Source organism: Camellia sinensis, chromosome 7, assembly GCF_055761805.1.
Source record: "Camellia sinensis isolate YWXY chromosome 7, ASM5576180v1, whole genome shotgun sequence".
In the NCBI taxonomy this organism is placed as follows: domain Eukaryota; kingdom Viridiplantae; phylum Streptophyta; class Magnoliopsida; order Ericales; family Theaceae; genus Camellia; species Camellia sinensis.
This window is the reverse complement of record NC_138967.1, coordinates 801,760-811,782: the sequence shown is the minus strand read 5'-3', so window position 1 is coordinate 811,782 and position 10,023 is coordinate 801,760. Positions and strand designations below refer to the sequence as shown.

The 10,023-nt window shown below is 32.0% G+C and overlaps 1 pseudogene across 1 annotated transcript; it reads left to right on the top strand.

The window, feature by feature from the left end:
* The first annotated feature begins 6,676 nt into the window (after positions 1 to 6,676).
* Positions 6,677 to 9,782, top strand: LOC114320916 (uncharacterized; annotated as a pseudogene). The gene is made up of 5 exons (XR_014334884.1): positions 6,677 to 6,771; positions 8,284 to 8,423; positions 8,518 to 8,880; positions 9,086 to 9,148; positions 9,397 to 9,782. The product of XR_014334884.1 is annotated as an uncharacterized LOC114320916 (transcript).
* The last annotated feature ends 241 nt before the right edge of the window (positions 9,783 to 10,023 follow it).

Genomic DNA, 10,023 nt, shown 5'->3' with positions numbered 1-10,023 from the left:
ACTGCAATTCTGCCCCGTCTTTGAGTTGTTGGCTCCATGATTTGTTAATATTTTTTTTATCTTACACTGAATTGTAATTTTCTTAAATTTTTTTTTAACAAATATGGTCATAGTTTGCAAAATGGAGGCAAAATTCATTGTATTTTACTCCGTGGGCAATTTGTATCTATAACTTTTGGAAATAAAGATATAATTCTCTTATATCCTGATGTGTTTCACCAAAATTAAAAAAAAAAAGAAAAAAAAAAAGAAGAAAGAAAGTTAATTGCAATGGTGATACTACATGTGTAGGTGGCAAAGTAATTACTCATTGAAAGTGAATTCACTCTCCGTATGTAATTTTATTGTTGGTTGAGGATACCAAATTATGTATCCCTATGACCTTGAATTTTTTCTTGTGTTTCACATTTATTATTAAAAATGTAAGGCAATAAATACATCTCTTCAGATTTATTTAAAATATAAATTGTTCTCTGTAGTTTAGAAAATTACAAATGCCCCATATTATAATTTTTTATTTAATAGAATTAATTTAAAAAAAGAAATTCATAATTGTTCTTCTATACAATAATAAAATTACCTAAATTATTAATTGCAATATATTTCTAACATCGTTAAAAACTGTTAATTGACTTGATAATTTATTCATAAAATGAGCGATTTGTTATGAAATTAGAAACTTCAAAGAGTGAAATATAATTTTCAGAACTGCAGGGGCGATTCGTATTTTAATCAAACCTCATGGGGTGTATTTATAATTTATCCAAAAATGTATAATGGTGTATTTTAATACACAAAACTACAAGGAATTATGTTATTTATTTTCAAATAACAAAAGATAAACCACACATGGGATTATCTATAAGGGAGTCAAGTAAAATTTGCCCAATCATTCTTCCATCAATACAACTAATAAATTTGTAATAAAAAATAGATTAAAGTAGGGAGAATTACATCCCAGTGAGACATATTTTTTATTTATTTTTTACATAAACATGGAAGGATGCACGTCACACTTGCACCCCCATCATCTCACTTGCATCCCATCACAGAATCACTTGCACCCCACATGTTTTTATAAAAAAAAATTTCTCTGTAATTCCCTCATTAAAGTCTTACATGAATTGAAAGTAAAAAATAAAAAAAAATCCAATATAATTGATGGAGCATTGCTATCCAGACCAAAAAGTTAGACATACTTTCTAAACCCTGTGATGTGTCAAGAAATTATCAATTAATCATCTTATTGACACATCACTAAGTAAGTGGGTCTAAAAAGTGGAGTTGTATATTGTTTTCCCGATGAGGGATAAATTTGTCATCATTTTACTCGATTCCACTTAGGTCTTTCTTGTCTTGTTTTTATAGATTCATAAAATGAATATGCAGTTAGACTACTCTATATATATCTGTAAGGGAATATTGCCCCTTAGCAACCACAACGTATTTTCAGGGAATCCCACCGCACCTACATCGAGGCTGTAGCGACTCTAATTTTTCTTAAGTCATTATTTATTATTATTACTTTTAAATTTAAAATAAATTTATGGTGAAAGTTTTTAATTTAGAGGTAATATTTATTATTAAAAAAATAAGGAATAAATTAGTTAGTATATTTTGATCTAGTAATAGTTGTATTTTATTTAAATTTATTAGAACCTTTTTGTTTATATATATATATATATATATTGGAACCATAGGTTGCCTATAGAATTTATAACAACAGCAGCCACGAGAGAGAGAGATTGAAAAAAAAAAAGAAAAAAGATCATCAGAACTGGGAAAGTCGAGAGAGGTCGTGAGAGACGGCGGGAGAGAGAGTTGGAGAAAAAAAAAACAAAAGGGCTAGGGTTTGGTTTTGATGGCTTCATTAATTCTCAAAGTAATTTTTTGATCTTTAAAAAATAATTGTAGGGGCAAAACTCATTTTTCTTGATTTATGTTTATTTTATTGTTATTATTTATTTATTTGATGTTGGTTTGATATTGTATTTACATGAAGATGATGGATTGATTTCAATTATTTTGATTAATTGTGTACGCAAGGTTTAGGGTTTTATATATATTTATTTTATGAATGTAATCACACTCATAAATATATAAAATTAAAATAAACTAGAAACTCATAGATAAATTTTGAATACTCCACCATGACTCCATGAATTGTTGTTTTATTTGAGTGCTGGTGAGAAAAAGTATATAAAAAAAATGAGGATTATGAGATTTATTTGAATGCCTTAGGTTTGACATTGTTATGTTTGTTCTCATGAGTAGATGAGAGATTGTATATATATATATATATATATTGTTATGAGTGTTTTGATTTACGCGCGTACATATATGTTAACCGTCCAGGGAGTGTGGGTCAAACTCGGGACGATATTCCCGTACAAGTTTGGCTTTGGATCGCTGTTAGGTATATGGAAGGCACATAGGATATATGTATAGGCCGGAAGTGAAGGGCCAAAATGGTCGAGTTAAGTTACAAATAATTAAATATGAACTTATTGGTATAGTTTGAATTGTTTTGATTTGTACATCTCGAAAAATAGTAAATGATCTCGATAAATTACGAAATTTGGACAGAGACATGCATGTGTGATTCTTGACAACTTTTGTATTTTATCTTTTTATTAAAAAGATCAATTAGAACTTGTAATCAGATGATTTTGGTTACAATAATTTTTATTCATTTTAGCAAAGCAGACTTTAGATACCGTTTTAACTCACGAAACGAGCTCATTTTCATTGATTTCACACTAATGGAAGTAAAACATTATTCTAAACACTTTTCATGTTTTGAACTTTTTCGAAAAAAATTCAGCTTCAGGTTTTTCGGTCGAATTTCGTCTAAGTTCTTCTATTAAGTTTTTCTCTCAACTTGTTCAGTTTCTACTAAATCCTTCCACGTTACTTTTTATGAAATTTGATTTTGTACAACTTTTGTTCTTTGAGTTTTGGCCAATTCAAATAATTTAAGCATGAAGCGGTGCATTTTTATACTTCTTCAATAATCTACTTATGATTAAATTATACTAACTTTATTTTTTGCAAAATGGTAAGATTTACTAACTTTTTATACAAGGCTTTCCCACCATATTTTTTTTAATTTTATTTTTTTATATACTCAATTTATATTCAGTTATGTTATGGGTAAGAAACTAAATGTCACCATATCTCGGGAAACTATTCTTTCATCTCAGTGCGAGTGGAACTACTTGTTTTTGTCCCGCAACAAAAATTAAATGTACTTTTGTTTGTGTCTGGTGGACACGTGGGTGTCAAATCTTATACTCATACCAGTATACTTTTATACTAACTCGTTTTGTCTCTTGGCATCTTGGGTGCGTTCGGTTTGAGTTAGGGCTGCAAATGAACCAAACTATTCATAGACAAGCTCAACTCGGCTCGGCTCAGCTCGTTAAGGGCTTGGTTGGACTCAGTTTGTTTAGTAAACAAGCCGAGCTCGAGAGCTCCCATAAGCTCGACTCGTCAAGCTCGGCTTGTTATCTTTATTTAAATTATATAATAAATTCATTATTTATATATTAAATAATATAAATAATATTTTTTATTTAAATAATATAAATAATATTTAAAAAAAATTATCTAGCCGAGCTCGAGTTTCATTAATGTTAACAAGCCGAGCGGAGCCGAGCTTGAGCCCAATTTCTTATCGAGCTGAGCTCAAGCTCAACAAACGAGCTCGAGCTCAGTAAAGCTCGGCTCAGTTCGGTTCGTTTGCAACCCTAGTTTGAGCGCAGCCGAACTTCCTTTACAGGATTAGTCGGGACTACGGTGATAACAAGAAATAACTATGGTTGTAGGACATGTCTTTTGGATTTCTTTTGTTTTCTGGAGTTTAGGATTGATATTAGTTTATTTATTTATTTTTATGACCTTAATATTTTGATAATTTGGCATTGTGGGTTATTTTCTAACTTTGCATTATTTAAGTTGTTTTGATTATTTGTTGCTACTTTAATGTTGGATGAATTGGATAGTTATGAATTTATAATGGATGGTTTGGTTGACGTTTGTTAATTTTTTTTTATCCCTTGTTTTTTTTTTTTTTTTTTTTTGAGTATTGAAATTTACTTAAACCAGATTGAGACGAAAATATTTAAATTTTGTTTTACTCTTAGGATTTGGATGATGGAATATTAATTGAGATTTAATCTTAATTTAATATTTAATTGTTTAAATTTTGGGACGTGACAGAGGCCAAGGCTTAATTCTCGTGTGCTCTAAGTGCTAAGAAGTATATTTAACCCAACAAGGGGTGCCCAAGCTTAACACTCATTATTTTTTTTTACTTGTCTACATAAACATAAACAAGTGATGTGATAAAAAAATTTCTGTCTACTCATATTGTACGAGGCGTGCATGATAAAATTTTTCATAGGGAAAGACTATGGTATACACCCTTTAAAGGGTGTGTATCATATGCACCTTAAAATTATAGAAAAAAAATGACATAATTTCATACTTTCTGAGTTATAACTAAAAAAAATAAAAATAAAAATGAAATAAAAGTCATAACTAAATACAAAAAATTCATAACGAAAATCTTAAAATAATGTTATAACTAAAGAAGAAAATTAGTCATTATTAAAAAAAATTTAGCTAACTAAGAGTCTATTTGTTTTGGGTTATAAGGGATGGGATTTGATTAAAATAGATGTGGGGTATTTGTTTGCAAAATGGGTAAGAGAATTCATAATACCTTGAGACTATGATAGGTTTCTATAGATGGAATTAGTAGTCCCCATGGGAGATGGTATTAGAAAACAATCCCTTGAGATTAGAAGGAGATTTACTATTTTACCCTCTATTATCCTACCTAATTTATTTACTCTACTTGATTAGTATGGTCTTTTGTCTATTATTTTTTTTAATTATTCCATCATTTTTTATTCCACTATTCTTTATATCAAAATAATTTAATATAAAAATATAATATTATAATAATGTTTATACCAAAAAATATTATAATAAAAATATAAAATAGTACCAAAAAATATATATCTATGAAATATAATTTTTTATATTAAAATATGTAATGCATTTATTCATTGGTATAAATCCAAATTTAATAATAATGAAACGAGGATATTTGTGAAATTTTATATGATTAATCTCACTCCTATCTCTTAAAATAAACTAGAACTATTGTTAATCCATTGGTTATCAAATAAACACAATTTTTCTTAGTCTCCTCACTAATAATCTCCTTATTAATAATTTCATCCAACCTATCTCTATCTCTAAAAACAAACGACCCCTAAAGGTATACAAGATAAAATTATTTGTCTACATATACACTTGGCTACATTTGTTTGACGGATTAAGTTGAATGAGATTGTTAGTGAGAGGATGATTAGTGAAGAGATTGTTAATGTGGAGATTGTTAGTGAAAAAATTAAGTAAAAGTGTGTTTGTTTTGATGATAGTATAAGAAATGATTAGTAATGAGATTGTTAAATTATTTTTATATAAAATAAATAAATAAATTATTTTTATATTAACAATATTAAAACAAACAAGTGCATTATTTTTTTTATATAAACAATAAACTCACTCCCTCACTATTTTTTTAATCCCGCTCAAAACTTAACCAAACTAATCCTTTTAGTGTGGAGATTACTAAGCCGCTTAAATTATCCCTCTACGTTCTCATTCCATTACCAAACATGCTTTGAGTAAGAGAGATCATAACTATAAGGTCATGTTTGATTCACACAACTAATAGTGAAATATTAATAATCTTATTAAATTAGTGTAATATTCACTATCTAATTGGATTAATATTCATTAGATTAATAATCTCACTCCTACCCCATTACTAATAATCTTATAAATTTATTGAATTAATTATTCATTGAATTAATAATTCTAAACCAAAATGTTAAAACAAATATAAAATAATTAGACCTACAAATTAATAATCTCAATCTCATACTCTAATCCATCTAATCAAACATTGCCTGATAGTTCAACCCAACCACTCAAGCCGCGAAACAAACTTGAGCTTAGGAAAATTCTAGGTACAAACACCCCCTTTTAACGCTCATTATTTTTGCTTTATCATGCGAAAGAAAGAAGGCTAGGGAGAGAGGGGGATTTGGAGAGAAGAGGAGCCACCGAACAAGCCCAGCCAGTCGGACTCTGATCTTGAATATATATATATGTGTGTGTACTAATAGTGTGTAGTGTCATCTCTTCTCTCTCTCTCTCTTTCTATCTATCTATCTAAATATATATATATATATACACGTAACGCCCCCTGGTGGATTCGTTTGAAGAGAGAGAGAGAGAGAGAGAGTGGGGGTTATGCTGCGGTTGTGGGACTTCACTCTCTTGTCAATCTGAGGAACTGTTCAGACAATTATAATGTCTCTGTTAATACATTTCCCCATAATATTTGTGTCTCTATTTATATATACCGAATTTGAGCATATTTTTAAGTGCGTATTTTTTGGCGGCAGAATTGGGGGGGGGGGGGGTTGTGGGACTTCACTCTCTTGTCAATCTGAGGAACTGTTCAGACAATTATAATGTCTCTGTTAATACATTTCCCCATAATATTTGTGTCTCTATTTATATATACCGAATTTGAGCATATTTTTAAGTGCGTATTTTTTGGCGGCAGAATTGGGGGGGGGGGGGGGGGGGGGGATCCTAAGCAGTTAATAATAATAGGGGGGAAGCAGCAGCTCACCGTACCTGTACCACCAGCTTATAAGCGGCGCATGCTTATGTCCTACGACGGTTCTCGATTTTACGTTCTTTCCTTACTTAAATCTTGTCTGAATTAATTAGTACCATACATTACATTACATACATATATAATTCATGTTAATGAAATGGTCCATTCTTTGTGATGGGGATTTTGCTCCTGATCCTGTGCATCATCTGCTCTTCCCTATTTTATGCAAATACCATTGTTTTAATTATACCCTGCCTGCAGAACCCCATTTCTCTGTATTGCTTTGTTCTACGTTTTCCCATTATTTTCTTATGTTATGTTTTTTTATGCTGCGTTTGGTTGGAGGATTTGAGGAGAATTTGAAAAGTGAAATAGAAAAAGTAGGTGAAATGTGAATAAAATATGCTTATATTTCACCTAATTTCACACTCTTTTATTTTTTCCTTTCAAATTCCTCTCCAAATCTGTCAACCAAACACGGCGTATTGGTGAACCAAACACAGCATAAAGAAAATAGTGGCAAAATTTTCTTATGTTGAGTTTCTTTACTGAATTTTGCCACTATTTTCTACTTCTGTTACTGTGCGTGTATTGGTGAACCCTTCATTTCATTTTGAGGCTGAGTTACTTCAACAAAATGGAATTTTACTTCTTCTTTTTCCATCACTTCAAAGCCTATTCTGCCCTACTTGATGGGGAACGGAATGGCGTTGGATAAAGGACGGACAAATTAAGCAGATTTTGAGGTTTAATTTAATTTAGACTTTATTTTTTTGTGACCTTAGTTAAGGTTTTCTATGTTGCCTATTTATAGGAATTTCATGTAATATAGTTTTAGATTAGCCTTTTTTTCTTTTTTGATGGGAATGCTTTGAATTAATGATGTTGAGAGTGTTTTAGGCTGTGGTTGTCTTTCTGTCTTCTTCTCTTAAATATTCTTTTCTTCTTGAATCTTGCTTCTTTTCTTTTGGAACCATTCTCCATATTTTTTGGTCTTTGGAATCAATTGAATCGTTGAACGGATTTCTTAATAGGCGTTCTACATCACTACTCCTTGAAGAAGCATCTGTTGTCTTCATTTATTCTCGGATCTCCAAGGTTGTGGCTGCTGAGATTACAGTTTTTTGTATTCAAATTCTTGTGAGGGCGGCCTTTACTTGGGAATGCCTTGGTTTGTTTGCGATAGTATTTTTCTGGGTTTGAGGGTTTTTTTTCATGATCCAGGTCGGGGCTTCATTCTGATTGCTAGGCTAGTGTTCGTTAGGCTTCTGCTTTTCAGTAATTCTTCTTTAATTCTCAATTAAAATATAGGATATAGCACTCTCATTCTCTTATAGACCTTGTGTGTGGCAGTGGCAAACGTGAATCACGTGAATTATTTTTCTTCTTCCCGCTAGTAAGATAACACTACATCTGGCACATAGGTTTGGCTTCTTCAATTCTGTTTTTTTTTTTTTTTTTTTTTTTTTTTTTCGTCAGGCTTACAAAAATGCTTATGATTCCTGAAATAACTCTTGTTTCAAAATTCTATGCTTTCACTGGGTGTTATCTTGAACGTTATGTATGTTGTTCAGGTTGGCAGTATCAGCAGTCTCCACCAACCATACAATGCATTGTGGAGAAAGCTTTAACCCAAATAACAAAACAAGAACGAAGGGATCTCCATTTAGTTGGTACAAGTAGGACGGATACTGGAGTCCATGCTTGGGGTCAGGTCTGACTCTTTCTTCATTATGCTTTTTGTGTGGGGGTTCTACAAGCATTAACCAACACATAGGATGTGTATTTAAATTGTGTTTAGCTTTCAGGTGGCACACTTTGTTACGCCTTTCAACTATGACAGATTGGAAAGCATTCATGCAGCCCTAAATGGTCTTCTTCCTTCAGATATCAGAATTTGAGAAATTAGCGCTGCAGTGCCTGAATTTCATGCTCGCTTTTCAGCAAAGAGCAAGGTTTATCACTACAAGATATATAACGATACCATCATGGATCCATTTCAGCGTCAGTATGCTTACCATAGTGTTTATAAACTCAATACCAATGTCATGAGGGAAGCTGCAAAGCATTTCCTTGGGAAGCAGGACTTCTCCGCTTTTGTAAATGCATTACACAATGATTGATCACCAAATCCGGTGAAGAATATTTTCCGCTGTGACGTAACTGAGATGGTAATTGTGAAGCCCAACAGCAATGTACCTCAAGTTAAAAGGGTTGTAGGATTTCTGGGTTTCATCCTATTAGCCCTCCTGTATGAATGGATTAGCAGTTCCACCATAGATTACACATCCTCCCCTATTTTTTGCCATTTTGTTTTTTTGTGTGTTTCTACTAGTGATAGTTTTGAATTTGCCGGTTGATTGTGTTGTTTTTTAGGGACCTCTTTGGCAGCTTGAAGTTGAGGGCTCTGGTTTCTTATATAGACAAGTGCGAAACATGGTATGCATTCACGACAACTAATGATTCAAAGATTCTATCATCTCATTTATCTGCTTCATTACTGCTGTACTATGGTTTATTCTTGGTCTTGTTAAGTTGATTATAGATGTCATGATCTTGAAGTGATATTTCTTATTGACATTGTAGGAGCTAGCGATAGTGGGGGCATGTGGAACATGATATGTGAAAATTTTAAACATCCTTTCAATAATCTACTTTTTTACGGGTTGCTTTATTGCTGCAAATAGGGAGGGAAGCAATTCCACCAGATATCGTCCCCAGGATTTTGGCAACTCGAGATTGCAAGGCGCTTGCAAAGTATGCTTTATCTGCCCCACCTCATGGTCTGTGTCTTGTAAGTGTCAATTATAATGAAGAACATCTGCAGCTTCCAACAGCTTGCCCTGCAACTAGTTTCGGTAGGCATCATAGCATAAGGAAATGCAAGCTTCCATTTTTTTTAAAGGAAATTCATTTGTAAAATTGAAAAGTCAGAAGGAAAAAAATCAAAATGCAAGAATTGTGTTTAAAATTCTCCGAGAACTTGCCCTTTTAGCAAGCCATGTGGCATCGCGTGTCATATGTAATATGCAATAAAGGGATTTATTTCTCTTAATATTAAAATGTTTGAGATATCCTAGCTGTGAGGTACCTTTGCTCTACTCTGCAGCTTAAACAATTAGACGAAGTTTTTTCAATGTTGAAAAGTTTCATATAGGTGTGAACTCGTGGTGGCATGGTGCAATATATGAACTACTTGGAACTTCGGAAGTGATAAAATGGCTGTTGTTCTGCTTGTAAGGAACCACTGTCTAGTCTGATTTGTGCAGGAGGAAACAAACATTTATCAGACCATCAGTCAAGATAACAGCTAT